This window comes from Aedes aegypti, chromosome 2 (assembly GCF_002204515.2).
Source record: "Aedes aegypti strain LVP_AGWG chromosome 2, AaegL5.0 Primary Assembly, whole genome shotgun sequence".
NCBI lineage: Eukaryota > Metazoa > Arthropoda > Insecta > Diptera > Culicidae > Aedes > Aedes aegypti.
Window position 1 is genome coordinate 79539383 of NC_035108.1, and position 20910 is coordinate 79560292.

Sequence of the window (20910 nt, forward strand, 5' to 3'; positions counted from 1 at the left end):
ATATAGTGCTATTTAACGGCTTATTAGCATTACATCAGCCGTAAATCAACATTTTGGCCCAATATACGGCTTATTGGTTACCTGTGTAGCCCGCTAATTCGCCTTATTGGCCTTATAGGGCTATTATACGGCTAATATAGGGCATGTCGGCTGTATTATAGCACTATATTAGCACAAAGGGCGAATTAAAGTGCTATTTAATTACAAGGGCAATCTCCGAATATGGTTCGATCGGCTTATTCTGATCGAAATCCAAACACTGCTCTTGGAGAGCACAATTATTTTCTTATAAGCAAATAAGCGAGTGCCTTTAAATTAGAGGGTCTTGTCCCGGGAATCCCGGGACAAAAATCCCGGGAAATCCCGGGATCTAAAAAATCCCGAATCCCGGGATATTTTCGAAAAACCCGGGATTTCCCGAAATTGCATGTTTAACTAGAAAATGCTGATGTGTTTTTTCAAATAAAGGCACAAAACAAGCGACATGTTTTTTCAACTGTTGATGCAAGAATGTATTTTAGTAATTGCATTCAGCTTACTCTCTAAGAGTTTTTATTCAGATTTAAGGCCACTTATGCTTAAACTTTCTGGTATGTTAGTTACGTAATATTCAATAAACTATTACAGGCTTCTCTACGGTTTGTTCTATTTGCTAAATATTGATTTGGTGGTTGACTTTTCTTTATCTTCCCGTAACCATTTCAATTTGCCCGATGTACCTGGTACTTTTCCTGGTCTAACGTGGCTATAACCTAATGTTAGACGTTAGCTGTTATGCAAATCATTTAAAAGCATGAAGATTTCATATGACACAACAATCTAAGTAAGTTGCATAATCATGAGAGTAGATTTTAAAAGATTTTTTGATAAAATTTGAGAGTGATTGGTATTACCTACATCTATATCGTACGCATCATGATTGATTTTCGTTTCAAATAAAATTTAAAAAAATAATCATTCCCTTCGATTGCAGAAATGTGAATTTTTGATGAATAAAATCTAAGGTTGCATTGTTTTTTCCTAAAAGAATTCAACTTAACCTTCAAAAACAGGTTCGGCCATTATGAAACTTTTCTATAAAACTAAACATTGCTTCAAAACTCGCTCTAACTGTTCTATAATCGGTTTGGAAGAATTTGATTTTTGTCCCGGGATCCCGGGAAATCCCGGGATTTTTTAAAATAAAATCCCGAATCCCGGGATTTTTTCGAGTCCGGGAAACAAGACCCTCTACTTTAAATATCCATAGAAGCTTCGAGAGGTGGTGTTTTGTGGATTCCCAACAATAAACATCGTTTGGTAAGAGCTTCGTGGATTTCTGATGACATCCTTCGGGTATACTTGAAAATCATGTAAAAAATTTGCATGGAAATCCTTGATGAACTCTTGGGAATCTTTATGTCGAATTGCTGGTGGGATTTTACGGTGAATAATTCCAATCAGAAAGATGTGCATTATTAATGGCACTATCAACTCACTTATGCAGGAGGTTTTCTGGATGCTATCACATTCTTGTTTCACAACAATTTGTTCTGTGCATCTTAAAGCTGACTTATAGATAATTTTACACTGAAAACCCATACCAAACAACAGCCAATACGTACTCTATACTGTCTACTCGAGCAAAGCTTGAGATCATATAGAAAACTTATTTTGATGTAGTGATGTCGTAGATTTTGTTAACTCAGTTTGTTGTCGTTTTGGTCGTTTTAACGGTTAAAATATCAAAACTGAGAGCAGAAAAATGTTCCCATGAAATCAAATTGAAAACTATGTTTGCTGTCAGTGAAAGCAAATTGAATACTGTATCTGCTATCCTCAACAGCAAATTGAGAACTCATCGAAATAAACATGTTTTACAACTACCGAAAAGCTAAACATTACATATAATTTGCAATTGGATTAGATGGACAAATTGATGTGAAGATTTGCGAAAAAGTTACACGTCTTCTCAGTGAGAATCGAACTCACGACTCCCCGATCTCTAGTTGGGGCGCGTTACCACTACGCCATGAGAAGACTCATGAACGCAGAAGTTAACCTGAATTCGATTTCAGCTCAATAATCACGTGGTCCTTTTTCGCAAAGTGCACCTCTTTCGGAAGAATTAGATGCCCATCCAAACACAACGCTTTCTATATATATCCAATGCCTAGCCCGAGAGCGCATTGTTTTTTTAGGTATAGGAACAGCACACTACACTAGCCAGCAACTGCGCTGGCTGAGATTTCTATTGTGTTGTGGAAGCCCGTTTCCTGGGATATTTGTTCTGACATACCGGGAATCCCAAGATTCCCGAAATGTACGTAGAATTTTTTAAAAACCACTAAATTTCAATGAAAAACAATGACATTTTTTCTCACTATGAAGTCTTATTTGAAAAAATAGAAAAGCATCATGAAAAAGAGAATAAACGAGTTATTATTTTAATGGTAAGATCAATGTAACAAGTAAGAGACACACACTTTTATTTATCTTGTTGCAAAATTTTAATGCTTTTCTCTTCATCAATAGCCGTTTTTTAAGCCTAGGCTGAGATAGCATAGTTGAAAGTACACCTCAACTTCAATCAATAATTTTCAGTAATTAACTTATAGCATGATATTCTATAATGCCTCTAATAACCTTTAATCGTTTATTCAGATCTGAAGTTTTAATGACATTCAAACTTTAATGTGATTTGTTATAACTAACATAATATCTTTGATTTTTAATAGTTTTTGCAATTTTATTTTATTTAAATGAAAAAGCATTGTATTGTTGAATTTATATTTATATTGCAACCAAAATACTAGTTTAACCTATGCGTACCCAACTTCTGTTTTTGAGGATTTTCAAATCTTCAATCAGCTGTCAAAAAGTCATTATCCAACCGATTTTCTTGAAACCAATGGCAAGCAATCCAGATTTGTCTAAATTTGCAAGGGTCGCAAAACGGAACCGGTTCACCTAATGGTTCCGGAGTTATTCCGGATTCCGTTGGGGTCAGAATCTGTCGAAATACGTAATACGTAATAACTAGTGTATACCACCATTGTCAAGATAATAATATTTTTAAAATTATCTGATAAGAAACAAGAAATTTACGTTATAATTGCAAATATATCACTTAACACTATCGTTTTCGCCAGCCATGATGAGTGATATGTTGCTTGAACGGTTTGTACAGGTTTATACATTTGGGAATTGGCTATTTTTGCCAGAGCGTTCGAAACTTGTCAGATGTAATTAGTTCAAACCTAAATGATCGTTTAAGTTTTTGATGATCATTTCCACTCATTATTTGACAAATCTTGAAGTTTGAGGTGTTGCACGAATTGTTTAGGAAAAACTTAGAAAATGGTCATTTCACTCAAGGTATCCGGAATATGTCCGATGTACCCCGGTCCAGAATGGTCATGGATATCCAGAACATTTATTTTCGTTATTGTTTCCACAAATCATGAAGTTTGATATGTCGCACGAACGGTTTATACAGCATTGTGGAATTGGCCACTTCCGTCAGGGTGTTCAGAACATGTCCGGTGTGACCAGGTCAATCCCGAATGGTCGTAGAACTTCCTAATGACCATTGCCACTCTTTATTTGACAAATCATGAAGATTGAGGTGTCGCACGAATGTTTCTGATAACATTGTGGGAATGACCACCTCCCCCAGGACTTCCGGAACATATCTGGCACAAGTAAACGGATTGTCGTGTCCAAAGAGGTCATTAACACTTAATTGTATATGGTTGTATATATTGATAGTGTTTTATGTATAAAAATATCGAATAGCACGAGTAAAGAAGTTAAATTGTTTGAAAATTCGTATTTCGACAGGTTCTGACCCCAACGGAATCCGGAATAACTCCGGAACCATTAGGTGAACCGGTTCCGTTTTGCGGCCCTTGCAAATTTAGACAAATCTGGATCGCATGCCATTGGTTTCAAAAAAATCGGTTGGATAATGACTTTTTGACAGCTGATTGAAGATTTGAAAACCCTCAAAAACAAACGTTGGGTACGCATAGGTTAATTAAAAAATCAAGAAATCCCAGGATCCCGGGATGATATAAAATGAAAAAAAAAAAAATGATTTTACTAAAAATGGTATTGCCAATATTCAAAAGCATGTTCAATTCAGCAATATTCACGAGTAACTGCTAAAAATTCCTTGTGGTATTGACTACTGATCGGCGTATTCTGCAGTACTAGGTGTATTAAATTTTAAAATAACTCAAAAAGTAAATAACTTTCAAAAATTTGCCTTTGATTTTTGGGATCAAGGGCGACGAGTTTAATAAGAAACGAATTTTGAATAATTCCCAATATTATTTACACAGGTGATCAATATTACGACAAGTAATAAGATGAATATGATGTGAATGAGAAATTCTTTACATTTTTTAACATGTTGAAGAGAGTTATTCTAACCTTAGGCGCCTACTGGGAGCAGGGATTTTGAGGGGTACTAGAGAAACAGAAAAGCATACATGTAGTTCCAGTAACAATGAAAAACTAACGTCAGTCTTGTAAAGTGTTTCGAGCACTGATATTGCTCCTGTTGCATTTCGACTGATCGAGCCTTTAGCTTTGAATGTACCGGTTCCTCCGGACACTACAATGGGGAAGTGGGTTTGATTTTATGAAGCATGTTTCAACATTGGATATTCTATGAAACTCATTGGTACTATACCAGGGAGGAAGCTTCAGAATTATTTTCAAAATTTTATTTTGAATTCTCTGCAGAACTTTCTTCCTGGTATTACAACAGCTAGTCCATAATGGTACAGCATACAACATGGCTGGCCTGAAAATTTGTTTGAATATCAAAAGCTTGTTCTTAAGACAAAGTTTTGATTTTCTTTTAATAAGGGGATAGAGACATTTTACCTATTTGTTACATTTGGCTTGAATGCCCTAAATGTGATTTTTGATAGTTCAATTCTTATCTAGCATGTGCCCTGAGAGATATTTAACTTCATCTGACCAATTTATTGGGACCCCTTTTATCGTGCAAAGTAAACATGTCTTGATGGTTTCAAATGAAGAGATATTGGTTTATGTGGGAATATTATTAGTTGAGTTTTGAGCATTAGGAGAAATCTTCCATTTTTGCAAGTATGAAGAAAAAATATCCTAACTTTTTTGCAGTCCTTTTTGTTCCTTTGGCGGAGAGACCTGTGCCATCCGCAAACAAGGATTTTTGACATCCCTGAGGTAGATAAGGTAAGTCAGATGTGAAAATATTGTATAATATTGGTCCTTAAATGCTGCCTTGGGAAACACCAGCTCTTACAGGAAGTCTTTCAGATCTGGAGTTCTGAAAATTAAACTGAAGTGTACGATTTGACAGATAACTTTGGATTATTGTAACAATGTATCTTAGAAAATGAAAATTTTCTAATTTTATGATCAAACATTCATGCCAAACACTGTCGAATACTTTTTCTATGTCTAGAAGAGCAAGACCAGTAGAATAGCCTTCAGATTTGTTTGAACGGATCAAATTTGTTACACGTAAAAGTTGATGAGCGGTCGAATGTCCATGGCGGAATTCGAACTGTTCATTGGCAAAAATTGAATTTTCGTTGATGTGGATCATCGTTCTGTTCAAAATGACCTTTTCAAAAAGTTTACTGATGGAGGAAAGCAAACTGATTGGACGATAGCTAGAAGCTTCTGCAGGATTTTTGTCTGGTATTAAAATTGGAACAACCTTAGAATTTTTCCATTTGTCAGGAAAATATGCTGATTGAAAACATTTGTTAATTATATCAACTAAGAATGATAAGCTACTTTCTGGAAATTTCTTGATGAGAATGTAGAAAATTCCATCATAGCAAGGAGCTTTTATATTTTTAAATTTTTTAATAATAGTTCTCACTTCTTCCAAATCAGTCTCCCAGGAATTTTCGAAAACGTTCTCTTGATTGGGAATATTTTCGAAGTCCTGAGTAAATTGATTTTCAATTGGGCTAGTAAGTCCTAAATTAAAATTGTGCGTGCTTCCAAACTGCAAAGCATGTTTTTGAGCCTTTTCGCAATTAGTTAGTAATAATTTGTTTTCCTCTTTCAAAGCGGGTATTGGCTTCTGAGGTTTTTCCAAACTTTTAGATAATTTCCAAAAGGGCTTAGAGCCAGGGTCCAATTGAGAAATTTTATTTTCAAAATTTTTGTTTCTTAATTGTGCAAAACGTTTCTAGATTTCTTTCTGCAAATCCTGCCATATAATTTTCATAGACGGATCGCGAGTGCGTTTAAATTGCCTTCTCCTCACGTTTTTAGGATGGATCAATAGTTTAAGATCATCGTCTATAATCATGGATTCAAATTTTACTTCACATTTAAGAATAGAAATGCTCCTGGTTTCAGCAATGGAATTTATTTCAAGAGCATTGTTAATATCAAGTTTTGTTTGTAAACAAATATTAACATCAAGATTAGAGTCAATTTATGTTTCATATATATTCAAGTCGGCTCGAAAATAATTGAAAATGGAGCTGATAGGATTGATAATCGCTTAATGGGATATTTTAAACGTAACAGGGACATGATCAGAATCAAAATCAGCATGAGTAACTAATTGGCTACAAAGATCACTAGAATCGATTAAGACCAAGTCAATCGTAGATGGATTTCTAGAAGAGGAAAAACATGTAGGGCTATCAGGGTATTGAATTTAAAAATATCCTGAAGAGCACTCATCAAATAAAATTCTGCCGTTGGAATTACTTTGAGAATTATTCCATGACCATAATTCCAATGAGAAAAAAAATTGACTTATTGCGAGTCAGTTTCGAGCAAATTAATTCGCTGCCCTATTTCCGCTATTGAAAAGGAAAATTCAGATCGATACTGATTCGTCTCTTATTCGAAGATAAGATCAGAATCCTGTACAACATGGTGCACCATAATTAATGTTCAGAACATTTATATTGGTTTGAACTTGAAATTTCTTATTTTATATATGAGTGAACCTAACTTTAAATTTTACATCATACATTTTAAATTTTTCGTCAAATTCGGTCTTTTATTGCCTTTGACAAGTTTCTTTTCACAAGCTTTCACGGTCCCCGCCTCGCAATCCTGATAATAAGGTTCAATGTCATTCGCACCGACCAAAACGAGGACAACCGTTTCAGCGCTGTGGAGTTTCGGGTGGATTATTACTCTCTGTAAGCAGAGCCGTATCGTTGCCTCCTGGCGCCCTTGTCGAGCCTCTATTTGGGCGCCCCCAAAGTGTAAGCTCATTTTCTTCTATTTTCATTGTATTAGTTTAAGATAAACATAACAATAATCAAAAGAATTCTTTTTGAACTTCTATAGCTAGCTCATTAAGCAATTTAATTAAGCATAATACTGATCAAACTTGAGAACTATCTAAATATTCGAATACATCATACTGTTGGTAAACTACTAAAAACTTTTAATTAGGAAAACTATCAAACCATTAGTAAATATTAAAAAAAAAAGATTTTTTTGTTATTCTAAATAACTAATAACATGACTACAAAAACCTCTTTTTTGGAAGATCAGCAAGTATTCAAAACATCTCCAAGAAAACTCCGTTGCTTTATTTTTGGATTTTTTTATGAAACTTTCTTCTAATATTTAAAACAAATGATTGGTTGATCCTTGCAATACAATTACGCAGAAAGAAATGTTTCATTAAAAAACTTAGGTCTTTATAATTAAAAATTTTCAATAAACTAATTTGTTTAAATTCATCCAACCATAATACAAATGAAAAATAAATCAGAAGATTTATAGAAAAAAGGCAGAGTTTTGAATTTGAAGAGAGACCGAAAAATACATTTGTTAGTGCATAATTAATCATTCTTTTTCCAAAATTACGGTAAGATTAAATCTGTTTTGGTCAGTGTGTTTTTTTTTTGTGTTTAAGAAAATGGTTTTCATAAAATTCTTTTACAACCATGATTAGCGGTTATGTGATAATTGTATCAAGGACTTCAGAAATTGGAAAAAACTGTGTAAAACTATATGAGTATAAGCCAATTATAACATTCAAAGAACCCTTCTCAGAATTATTCCTAGTTTTCTGTCACAATGACATCAATGTCACAATTAAATCTTACGGAAATCATGTTCAAAATTATGCTGTGCTCCAGAACACATGAGAATCTTATCTGTAATTCTGTGTATCCCTGTTAAAGATCCAGTAATCCTGCCCAAGATTTTTTAAGAATCCTATTCTTGGTAAGATTTATGTTAGAATACTGCTTAAAAGTTGTTAACAACTATATTTAGTTTACTGTGAGATTCATGATCAGGAATCGTTTGAAAGATAGTATTGGAATAATACTCAGGATTCTATAAAAATGTTTATCGGGATTTTTGTGGCAAATTCGATTATTATGCAAATTGTAAAATCGTAAAATTATTATGTAAAATTATGATTTTTTGGACTTGATTTCTATGCAGCAACTTATCTTCAAGATAAGTTGGAAAACAGTTTTACCTATCAATTGATCATAAAGACGTGGAAGCATTCTTGTTAATTTGGTTAAACTTGGTTTTAAGATCAACTCAATGTTTCTTTTATTTTTGGAAAACAATTACAACGGAGATTGCAGCATTAAAGAAGTTTGCGTAGAGTCTAGCTGCTTAACTAACTTGTTTTTTTTTTTGCTTTTTTCAAGTCATAATCAAAAAAAAAAAAATCTTAGAAGAGTTAAAAGCAACATAGAGAGTCAATAAATTGAAATTTTATCTTAATTTAGAATTGGAGAGAAGTAAAAAATGCTTTAAACAAATCTTAAAGACAATAAGTGAACTCCTGTGCATTGGAGTCAATTTTGATGATGATATTTTTCAAATGTATTTGAAAGGGTTAACAATCTTCCGCAGCCACTGTAAACTTGTTTGCTCATCGATGCTACAAACAATCACATAAGAAAATGATAAATAATTGTTCAATAATAACTCCAAGAATTTCTCTCAGGAATCTTCAATTTTATATCCCAGCAACTTATGAGACACTTTCAGCATAAATTACTAGAAACGATTCAGAAATTCATCAAAATATTTTAATTATATGCAATTTTGTCTACGACTATCTGTGAAATTTTAAAGAAGCGCCCTCACAAGAAATGCCTCTTTCAAAATTTCACCATATTTCACTCATTTTGGCGCCCCCTGAAGGTTGGCGCCCTTGGCGGTTGCCAGCCTGGCCAACCGCACGCTACGGCACTGCCTGTAAGCGTTGTATACGTAATTCGCTGCTTCGATACCGATGGTGTTCGGCAGTTGGAGTTACATATATCCAGACGACGACGACTACGGCTTATCGATGCATGAGTGATTGTGAACGATTTTCCGGCTTCGATGCGCTGAGCTCCGAACGTCCATTATTCGCCTGGTTGCTGCTACTGTTATGTGATATCGCGAACAGAGTTCTGGAGGGCGTGGAATTTGTTGCATGAATCTATTGCTAGCAGTCGTGGACAAGTCGAGCCGGGGTGGAACAGCTTTGGAAGATATCGCATTTCTAGACAGCTAATCAGCCAAGTCGCGTGTCAAACGACGTTAGTTGCTGTTGCTCCTGCACATGGCTAGGACCGTTTAGCTGAAGGTTTTGCTTGTCTAATTAAAAGCCGGATTAGTCACGGCAGCGCTGTGTCACAGTTTGGATACAAAGTACAGTGACCTGGCTTTGTAGGTGCTAGTTTGTTAACTGGGTTTGGATGTATAATTATATAGAAGCATGGTTGTTGCCTGCATTTTTTAAGGGAAGCAGCACATTCAAAGGTATTATTCATCAATTCATAACAAAACAAGGAAGTATAACCTAAACATTCTGTAGCAGTCGAAAAAAGGCTTGTCTGAATTTCTTAACCGAAGATATTCTTCTTCTTTTTGGCATTACTTCTGAACTGGGACAGAGCCTGCTTCTCAGCTTAGTGTTCAATGAGCAATTCCGCAATTATTAACTGAGAGCTTTCTTTGCCAAAGTTGCCATTTTCGCATTCGAATAGTGTGTGGCAGGTACGATGATACTCTATGCCCAGGGAAGTCAAGGAAATTTCCATTACGAAAAGATCCTGGACCGACCGGGAAACGAACCCAGACACGTTCAGCATGGCTTTGCTTTGTAGCAGTGGACTCTTACCAGTCGACTAAAGAAGGCCCCAGAGGCTATGACCCATAATTAAACTTGTTGGAAATCTGCACGATATTGGATTGTAGATGTCTGTTCCACTTTAAATGTTATATGAGGAATACAAGAATGACACCCAAAAGTTTTTTAACATATTCGTTAACTTTTCCCATTTCGATTCCCTTCAACGTGGAATGTGATCCCCAACCCTACTATCATTTCAAATAACAGTCTAAATCAGATAAGAATCAAGCAGATCTACCACACAAACGACCACAACAACGGCATCTTCAGTAGCAACAATCGCACGGGAAGCTGAACAGCCCTTACCAAGTACTCCCCATCTATTATGATGATAATGATAATCTCATAACCCCAACACTGAGCCCGAAGAAGAAGAAGGGAGGCAACAGCATTCAGATACGCACAGATTTAGGAGATTTCCCGGCCTCACCCTTTTCCGATTGCCCGAGATTCAGTAAACGAACGGAGCATCTGCAGAAGAAGAAGGGAACTCCCAGATGGTGGTTGGGTTGGAGGGTGGAGCAACTGCTAGACAAAACACTACAAAAGCCAAAACCAAACGAAGCAAATCAAGCCAGGCAGGAATTTATGTTTTCATTTAGCAAACATGCAGCATGGTCTGGTGGCGAACTGTGGCGTGTTGAATTTCCGTTTGTGATGTGTTGCATGTACGTGTGAGTGTGAGTCGATGTTTGTGCTCCCAACGCAGCCAAAGTCCTTTCTGAACAATATGGAGATCATGCTGTGCTAGCTCATCTACCTAGTGAAACTATAAACTTGGATTGCCCTCAGAGATGTCGATGAATATAGTGGATGTATCTTATAACAAGGAGGCAGTTTTCATAGTTGGTTTTCAATAATCAAAAACAGTTGTTTTGTGTAAAATTAGACTTATTTTCAATAAAATAAGTTCACTGAATTCATTTATAAATCAAAACACATCAATTTATTTTCCAGTTTTAAACAGGAATAAGATCATTTAATCAAACCTTATTATGCAGTGCGCATTGCACCTTCGTGATATGCGTACATGAATTCATTCTTTCTTGTCTCGAATGTTTTTGAAACTGTCTGAAGCAATAAAACAGTACTGAAAGGACGTTTCTCCGGGATGCGCGCTTCCTTCCAAGGGTGAAATGCTCAATGTTGATATGAGCAATCAGTTCGATCCTTTAGACAACTTTTCCGAATATCAAATCGAAGAAGGATCTAGCCTAGCCCAAGTTCTTTGATTCAATTGAAAATTGTCTTGCAATAAGTCAAACTTGTTGTCATTGATGGCTTTAATGCCAAACATCGGTCATGGAATGATTCGCAAAGTAATTCCAACGGCAGAATTTTATTTGATGAGTGCTATTTAGGATATATCTCTATTCAATACCCTGATAGCGCTACGTGTTTTTCCTCTTCTAGAAACCCATCTACGATTGATTTGGTCTTAACCGACTCTAGTCATCTTTGTACCCAATTAGTTACTCATGCCGATTTTGATTCAGATCAGGGACATGATTTGGACATGGAGTTACATTTCAAATATCCCATGAAGCGATCTTCAATCCTATCAGCTCAACATTAAATTATTTTCGAGCTGACTGGAATACATATGAAACATATATTGACTCTAATCTTGATGTTCACATTTTTTTACAAACAAAACTTGATATTGACATTGCTCTTGAAACTTTAACAAATTCCATAGTTGAAGCCAGGAGCATTGTAATTTCAAAATGTGAAATCCGTGATTATAGACGATGATCTTAAACTCTTGATCCGTTTCAAAAACGTGAGGAGATAGCACTCGCGATCCTGCTATGAAAATTTTATGGCAGGATTTCCAGAAAGAAAAAATCCGTTTTTCACGTTTAAGAAACAAAAACTTTGAAAATAAAATTTCTCAATTGGACCCTGTTTCTAAAACCCTTTTGGAAATTATCTAAATTTTGAAAAAACCTCAGAAGCCAATACCGGCATTGAAAGAGGAAAACAAATTATTACTAACTAATTGCGAGAAACTTAAAAAACTTGTTATGCAGTTCGAAAGCGCGCACAATTTTAATTTAGGACTTACTAGTCCAATAGAAAATCCAATAACGATATCAAAAATATGAAAGCCCCTAGCGATGATGGAATTTTTTAAATCCTCATCAAGAAACTTCCAGGAAGTAGCTTACCATTCTTAGTTGATACAACGAACAAATGTGTTCAGTTAGAATATTTTTCTAACAAATGGAAAAATGCTAAGGTTGTTCCAATTTTTCAACCAGACAAAAATTCTGCAGAAGCTTCTAGCTATTGTCCAATCAGTTTGCTTTCCTCCATCAGTGAACTTTTTGAAAAGGTCATTTTGAACAGAATGATGGCCCACATCAATTTTTGTCAATGAACAGTTCGGATTCCGCCATGGACATTCGACTTTTAAAATTTTAGTGTAACAAATTTGATCCGTTCGTTGGTACATTGTTGTGTAATGATTCCTTAAGCAACTTAAAACAGTTGCATAGTGATAAAGCGTTGCGCAATGAACCATCACAGCACTGGTTTCCGTTGCGTAATGACATTCCCGCACTGCAGTGCAGAAAAGTAGGCCGTTTCATGACAGATTGGCGTGATGAATAACATGAATGAATAACGATGAGAAATTGCAAAGAATCAATGATGCATCGCGGTTGTTCTTTATTATGCGATCATAGCAACAACGATAAACCTTTAGTCGTCAAGTCCCAACGACAAACTCCTCTCCGTGAAAAATGAATCGCTTGGCATGTGTGCTAACGATCAATTGTTTGTAAACCAAAGTCATAACTTTTGAAGAATTTTTACGCTTTCATTCCATAATCTGCCTTCTGATATGCCATTTTTGATCCGAAAGCCAATCGGGCATTGTAAGAGTGAAAAATTATGCCGTGATCGTGTTGTGAATCATGTTAATCGCCACATGTTACAACATCCGACAAACGGTTTGTCCGGCGAGAAACAGTGCATCGGATGCTTCATACAGTGAAACCTCCATGAGTCGATGTTGAAGGGATCATCGACTCATGGAAATATCGAGTCATGGAACAGCAATCCTTTGGAAAGCTGCTTCTAGGGACCATCATAGTAACCATGAAATTTAGTTTTTAGTATGGTTCCATGAGTCGATATCGAGTAATGGAACATCGACTCATGGAGGTATCACTGTATATCCTTACTATGCGCTCGGAGTGAGCTGTTCAAATCATTCATTCATTCAGGATTCAAAACATTTCATTCATTTCATTCATTCATGGCCCCTGTGCTCTCCCATTTTTGCCACCTCCCCCCTCCCCAAATCTAAAAAAACATATTTACAGTTAAACTTTGACGAGTAATTAGAATCAATGCAATGGAACATACTTTTTGGAATCGCATCATTTGATTTGAAAGATTTAGGGTGATTCCATAAATCTGGAATATTACGCGAAATTTATGCAAATAAATTCAAATAAAATTACTAAAACTAGATATTAGAACATTCAGAATGGGATTTTGTTTACTTCATTAGAAACAAGAAAATTGAGAAAGATATGTAAACGATTTGGATCAACAAGCATATGTTCTTGATTAAAATCCTAACAATTTTCTAACGTAACTGGAGCGACAACTTGAATGAAATTTAAGACTAGGTTCGAATGCAATTTATATATCTGCAGATCAAGTAAAAGGAAATAATATATTTCTCGAAATTGACTGTATCGATCACATTGCAGAGCTGGTAGAATTAGAAGAGACTGCTAGCCTTAAAAAAACCGACAAGAGACCGAAAAATGGACCAAACAGAAAAACAAAACGTAAACCTAATAGATACCAGAAGATAAGAGTTTGATTCATCATAATAGAATCAGGCTTGAAATCAGGCTAAGTGGAAATGTAAAATTATGGTGACATTTATCGCATCATCAGGCAAATATCGCTAAATTAGAAGATAATATGTGGATTTTAGGCAATTTGCATTACTTTCCGTGAGATTACTCATGGGTAGAACTTTTGCCCCGCTGATTCGAACTTTTGCCTCACTATGGGCCAAAAATTGTTTCCAAGCATTTATGCAAAAACTAATACACTTCACTTTATAATAGGCCTAGAAACGCCTTTATGTAAAATATTGAAAAAGATTTTAACTTTAAAATTACAATATTCACGTCGAAATGAAAGCTTAATTTTGACTTTTCAAAAAAAAATATGAAATTTCACAAAAAATGTTTATTTACATGACAAAAAATAATCAATATTTTTTTTTCGTGTTTTGAAGGCCTTGGGACCATTTTTTTTTATTTTTTTATTTTTTTTTTTTGAAAGTTCAGAAAATTTTACGTCTACTGTCAAATTTTCAGCGATTTATGTTTTTTAATTTTTGAGATATATTTTTTTGAAAATAAAAAATCAGTCATTTTTCATCGACGCATACTGTAGGTCTCAGCGCATTAGATTTTTTTTAATCATAACTTTTGAACAGCTCAACCGATTCCCAATTTTTTTTATGTTTTGAAAGCATAAGATTGTAACTTTTTTTTACTACCAACCTTGGGAAGCCTCATATTGCTCATTTAGGGATTAGTTAGCTGACGAGAATGAAGCTCATGTGTTTTCTGATAGCAATTGACTAGTTGAATATTTTCTTAATGCAACGGTAGACAATCTTTTGTTCCTTTACCGTTATGAAAATCAAATTATGTATTTAAAGCATATTGTTCAATCCAGTTGATTTGCTTATTGCTTCAATGACAACTGCCGTTTAAGCTCATTAAATGGAAATATCTCTTTAATTTTGGATTCAGTCAAAATTCAATCTCATCATCTATTGTGTGAGAATTATATATTCAAGTATTTTATACAGTAGATCTAATTAACGCAACATTTACAAAGTTGAATTCAAGTAATATTACAATGTCTGTAGTTTTCCAGATATGTTATTTTCATAATAATGAAATTTCTCATATTTAGCGGTTCCTCCTCATATTCTACCAAAGGCCCCCGTCAAGAGATCTGACCCGAGCCCCCCGAAGCCCAAATCCACCCCTGGCCACATAAAGCTGAATGTTCATGCTCTAATATATTACCTTAATTGAAATTATCATAACTTTTCATTTTCCATCATTTTTTTTGTCCCACTCTCAGAAAAGCACTAACGATTTTATTTCATGCAAATATATATTTGCATGAAATAAAATATATGTTTACTATTCGGTTGGGTGACAAAACGTCGAATATCAACAAAACGAATGCCAAAACGTCGAAAGGACAAATCGTTGAAAAGAAAAAAAAAATCGATAGAAACGAAATTACTTGGAAGAATGATTCTCTTCCAAAAAATGAATAATTCATTATGGGCGAAAAGTTATACACAGCATATTCAATCAATCTCGATGTGAAAAAAAAGTCTGACAAACAATGTTTAAAATAGCCTTTTGTCCCTTTTGATGTTTTGGGATTCGACGTTTCGTCTTTAAACGTTTTGACTTTCGACATTTTGTCCCTACTATTCAACCCGCAGATACTCGTAGGGTAGAAGTTCCAGTTATTGGGTTGGGTGGCAAAACGTCGAATTCCAAAACGTCGAAAAGACAATACGTCGGAAATAGAAAAAATGAAGGAGAACGAAAATTTCTTGGAAGTTTCTCTTTCGAAAGGATAAATAATTCACTATGTGTTTATCGCACATTTCATCAAACAAGATGTGAAAAAAAAATCTAAAAGATAAATCCTAATCGCAGCTGAAATTGTACTGCTTTCGACGTTTTATTCTTTCGACGTTTCGTCCTTTTCAATGTTTTGGGATTCAACGTTTAGGCATTTTATTGTTTGTTTATTGCTATGGTGTTTGAACAAAAGATCGAAGATGATTTGCTTGGCGGAATTTTTTTTTTCCTAAAAAGAGATTTCAATATATTGTTCCTTATTTTTTTCATCCTCTTGTCTTTCGACATTTTGTCTAGCGACCCTTTGTCATAGATTCTGTCGCTATAGTGCCAATTATGGCAAAAGAGGTAACAAAAACAAACAAAACGTCGAATCCCGAAACGTCGAATGTAGAGGGTCTTATTTCCCGGACTCGAAAAAATCCCGGGATTCGGGATTTTATTTTAAAAAATCCCGGGATTTCCCGGGATCCCGGGACAAAAATCAAATGCTTCCAAAACGATTATAGAACAACCAGAGCGCGTATTAAAGCTTTGTTTAGTCTTATAGAGCAGTTTCACAGTACCCGAACCTGTTTTCGAAGGTTCAATTCAATTATAATAGAAAAAACAATGCTGGCTTAGATTTCTTTCATAAATATTTCATTTATCTGCAGTTGAAGTCAACGGGCATTTAGTATAGTTAATTTGAAACGAAAATCAATTGTGATGCATAAGTTATAGTATAGGTGATACCAATCACTCTCACTCACACTCAAATTTTATCATATCTTTTTAAATTTACTCTCGTGATGATGCAACTAATTTACATTGTTGTGCCAAATGGAATCTTCGTGCTTTTAAAATGTTGGCATGACAAACACAGGCATTCGTCTTGGAAAATTGTAAGGTACAACAGGCAAACTAAAACGGGTACGAAAGATAAAATGGCATCAATAAAATGTAATATAATGAATTATTCATGCACCAAAGAATTTGTTGGAAAATGGAACAAACCGTAGGGTAGTTCATTGAACATTACGTAACTAACACACAAGAAACAAAAACAAGTTCAAGCATAAGTGGCCTTAAATCTCAATAAAAACGCTTATTGTGTAAGCTAAATGCAATTACTAAAATACATTCCTGTATCAAGAGTCAGCTTGTTCTGTGCCATTATTTGAAAATAATACAACAGTATTTTCTAATTCAACGTGCAATTTCGGGAAATCCCGGGATTTTCGAAAATATCCCGGGATTCGGGATTTTTTAGATCCCGGGATTTCCCGGGATTTTTGTCCCGGGATTCCCGGGACAAGACCCTCTAGTCGAATGCCAAAACATCCAAAGAACAAAACGTCTGAAAAAAAGAAACTGAAGGAATCAAAATTTCTTGGAAGAATTATTCTCTTTCTTAAGAATAAATAATTCATTATGTGCCAAATGTTGTATATTGCACATTAAATCGTATGTTTGTCTTATCAACGTTTCGTCCTTTTTGATATTTTGAAATTCAGCGTTTTGAAATTCGACGTTTTGTCTTGCGCCTTTTTGTCCCTAAGCCACAGTAAGAAAATCGGGCTCCAAAACGCGACTAAATGCAATATCTCAGCTTGGTAACGGTTCCCGGAAATGATTTTGGCCATTCTAGAACGGAAAAAAGGCTGCTGAATCGATTGACCGGAGACTTTGCCCTGGCCACCTAGAGCCCTGGAACCATCCTTACAGCAAGTAGAATTAATGGAACTGAAATAAACTGTCATGATTACGTTTTGCTGCGAAGCAGCACACGAAAATATTCTTACATGGGGGATTTAGTGAAATGAATGATTGACCGTTATGGCCATTTTATGGTTCCGGAGCAAACCCGGAACATCCGTAAATTTGGCAATATTAAAGAAATATGTTCTAATAGTTCCTTTGTCTCTGGTTTGTTAGAAATAAGTATTCGTACAATTCGTATTTGATAATCTGAATATTTGATCATTACGGCCATTTTATGGTTCCGGAACTAACCCGGAACATCTGTAAAATTTTCCATATTGAAAAGAACCCGAGAACTCATATGTTCCTTTTTTAAAATTAAGTATTCTAACATATTGGATTTAGTGATATAAATGTTTGATCACTTTGACCATCCTATAGTCCCGTAATTAACCCGGAACATCCGTAAAATTTGCAATATTGAAAAAAAAAATGTTCTGATAGTTTCTTTCTTCCTTGTTAGCTTTAATGAAGTATTCTTAAAAGTCAAATTAAGTTATATGAATGTTTGACCATTATGGTCATTTTATGATTCCTGAACTAACCCGGAACAACCAGAAGAAGAAGAACTTTTACTTCAAATATAATAAAAATCAATTGAGATTTGCAATAGTTATGGCTATTTGTTGTTTTTCGACGTGAATCTACTTCTTCTTTTTCTTTCTGGCGCAAAGCTGCTTCTCAGATTAGTGTTCTTATGAGCACTTCCACAGTTATTAACTGTGAGCTTTCCTTGCCGATTGACCATTTTTGCATGTGTATATCATGTGGCAGGTACGAAGATACTCTATGCCCTGGGAATCGAGAAAATTTCCTTTGCGAAAAGATCCTAGACCAGCGGGATTCGAACCCACGACCCTCAGCATGGTCATGCTGAATAGCTGCGCGTTTAACGCTACGGCTATCTGGGCCGCTGAAGTAAAAGTATCTTACTTAAATAGCATTTTAACCACCATGACATTTATAAGTTTTGTTTTGAATTGAGCTAGAAATCTTAAAAAAGAAACTCTTGTCCCACTCGAACTTTTGCCCCACTTTACTTTATAGCTGGTATCACAGTATGTATTTATTCACGATTTTCTCTAGAAATTTCGTGAGGATTGATGTATTTTCACCAAATTCAGAGATTTTTCCGAAAATTTCTCCCGAATTCATTATGCAATCAAGTATTATATTTATCATGATTTTTTTGAAAAAAAAACTTGAAGTATCTAAGAGATTCCATCAGGAATTCTTCAACGATTCTTTGAGTTCTTTGTTATAAATCCTTCAGGATTTCATCCGGTGATTCTTCCATCGAAATTCTTAGTGTATCCTCCATGATTTCCGTTTAGAACACCTTCATAAAATATTTGTAAGATTTCCTAGAGCAACAAATGGAGAAATTAGTTGAAGGATTAGTGAACAAATATCTGGAGGAACTCTCAGTATTGTCTTTGTAAAAAAAATCGTAAAAAATCTCTGTTGAAATTACTGGAGGTACTGTCGTTGGAGTGCTCAAGGATTTCTTGGAGGAAATTTTGGAGAAAATACTCTGAAAATCGCTAGAAGAATTTGTGGGAGAATTGGTATAGGAATCTGTAAAGAGACATCCTTGTACGAGTCCCTGAAAGTATTCCCACCACTAGAAAATTTCGAGTTTTTCTTTGTGAAATGTTAGACAAAATTCTTGAAGAACCTGCTGATTAGCCGCGTTATAATCTTTGAATTTTTCTGCTACCTGTTACCAGCCTTACACCAATTTCTTCAATTCACAACTCTCAAATAAATCTGTATGTTTAACAACATGAATATTAAAACATGAGTAGAATCAGTATAATTTTAGTTAAGATACCAATAGGAAGGGAATCACCAAATGGATTTTGTTGTTGAAGAATAAGCTCCAAAAACATTGAAGTCAACCTATAAATATATAAAATCTTCAAAGTTATACAACATATTAGAGAAAACATTAGTTACATTAATTTAAATTGAAAATTGGTAAACGTTCATGGACTCCAGTTGAACGTTAAAAATAGTTTAACTTTTGGTAATGAAAACTTTTCAAAGAACATTTAAAAATACCTAGGCTATTCTAAAATATCAAAATGTCTTTGAAAAGGGCCCCCACAAGAAAGTGGCCCCCGGGCCGCCACATTTGTAAATCCGGCCCTGGTATCATATATATGATTTTAATTTGTGTAAATCTGCGTTTATCTAGAATTAGTCATCAATTTTTAGTCTTTGCGATGTGACTATATCGAGGATTGTAAATAAATAAATAAATAAATAAATAAATAAAAACTCTTTTAACTCATTTGGAACCGGATTTTCTGGAACCGATTCCTGGGGCATCAGTTGGGGACCAAAATTTGATAAGCTCAACTCATCCCGAGGAGGAACAAATAACTCCCCAATAACTTATGCATACCATTTTTTAATATCATACCAAAATTAGGTATTGTTCAGTTGTCAATATCTCAATTTGGTATTATAATGGTATTGAAAAAAATCTTTAAAACAATTAAAAATACTTCATTGAGGTATTAAACAGCTATTGAGGTCTGCTAGAGGTATTGAACTACAATTGAAAAAAATCATTTTTATTTGAAAATCCATCAAGTATTATTGAGGTATTACAATACCTGATCTAGTTATCAGTTTGATGTTCGTAGAATATGCTTGAGATATTATTTGAGGTATCTTACCACTTATGCAGGGCTAATTCATACCTCATTCAGGTATGTAGTATTGGAAATTACCTGGTATGGAATACCTCAATTTGGTATTCAGTAGTTATTTTCTTCTGCTCTGGATATCATGCAACACATCAATCTTCAAGATTTTTCGCTGGGAGTATACTTCGATGCAAACTGAATAATTCATTGTAACACAGGGTCATTTACAAGTACTTCTGCAATGTCCTGGAGCCTACTCCGGATCTTTTGAAAAGGACATCAGTCCGATCATTGCAAACCATATCATCATCACACATCACCCCATAGACCCCACGAAACATCCGTATATGTTCGGAACCGATTGTCCGACTGAGGTTCCCTGTATAAGTCACGAAACTTGAATAGTGTTATGTTGTTGAGTCAACATATTGTTGAAATCGGTTGAAAAATATGGCCAATTAGAGCCAAGAGATCACGAAAATTTGCTTGTTCAAATAGATCAGGGACGCAAAGGTTAATAACGACCCTCAACAATCATGAAATTTTGTCATCACAGGTGAAAAATTGTCCCTCTTCTCTTCAAGACTTTGAAGGATTTTAGTTTAATCACTGCAGCTTTCTGTATTCACGATTTTTCGATGCCCTTGTTCCACAAATTGAGAAATCCTGCTTAAAACCGTCTGATTCGGAAACCTCCAATAAAAAGAGTACTATTTTGTAGCTCAGA

At 34.9% G+C, this 20910-nt stretch overlaps 1 protein-coding gene and 1 non-coding gene across 3 annotated transcripts in view; both read right to left on the reverse strand.

Annotated features, from left to right (window-relative positions):
• LOC5564718 (zwei Ig domain protein zig-8) overlaps positions 1-20910 on the reverse strand; it is a 1087201-nt gene that overhangs the window by 518709 nt on the left and 547582 nt on the right. The gene's annotated exons all lie outside the window — the stretch shown is intronic.
• Trnas-aga lies at positions 1947-2019 on the reverse strand. Its single transcript has one exon. It is a non-coding gene; the product is annotated as a tRNA-Ser (tRNA).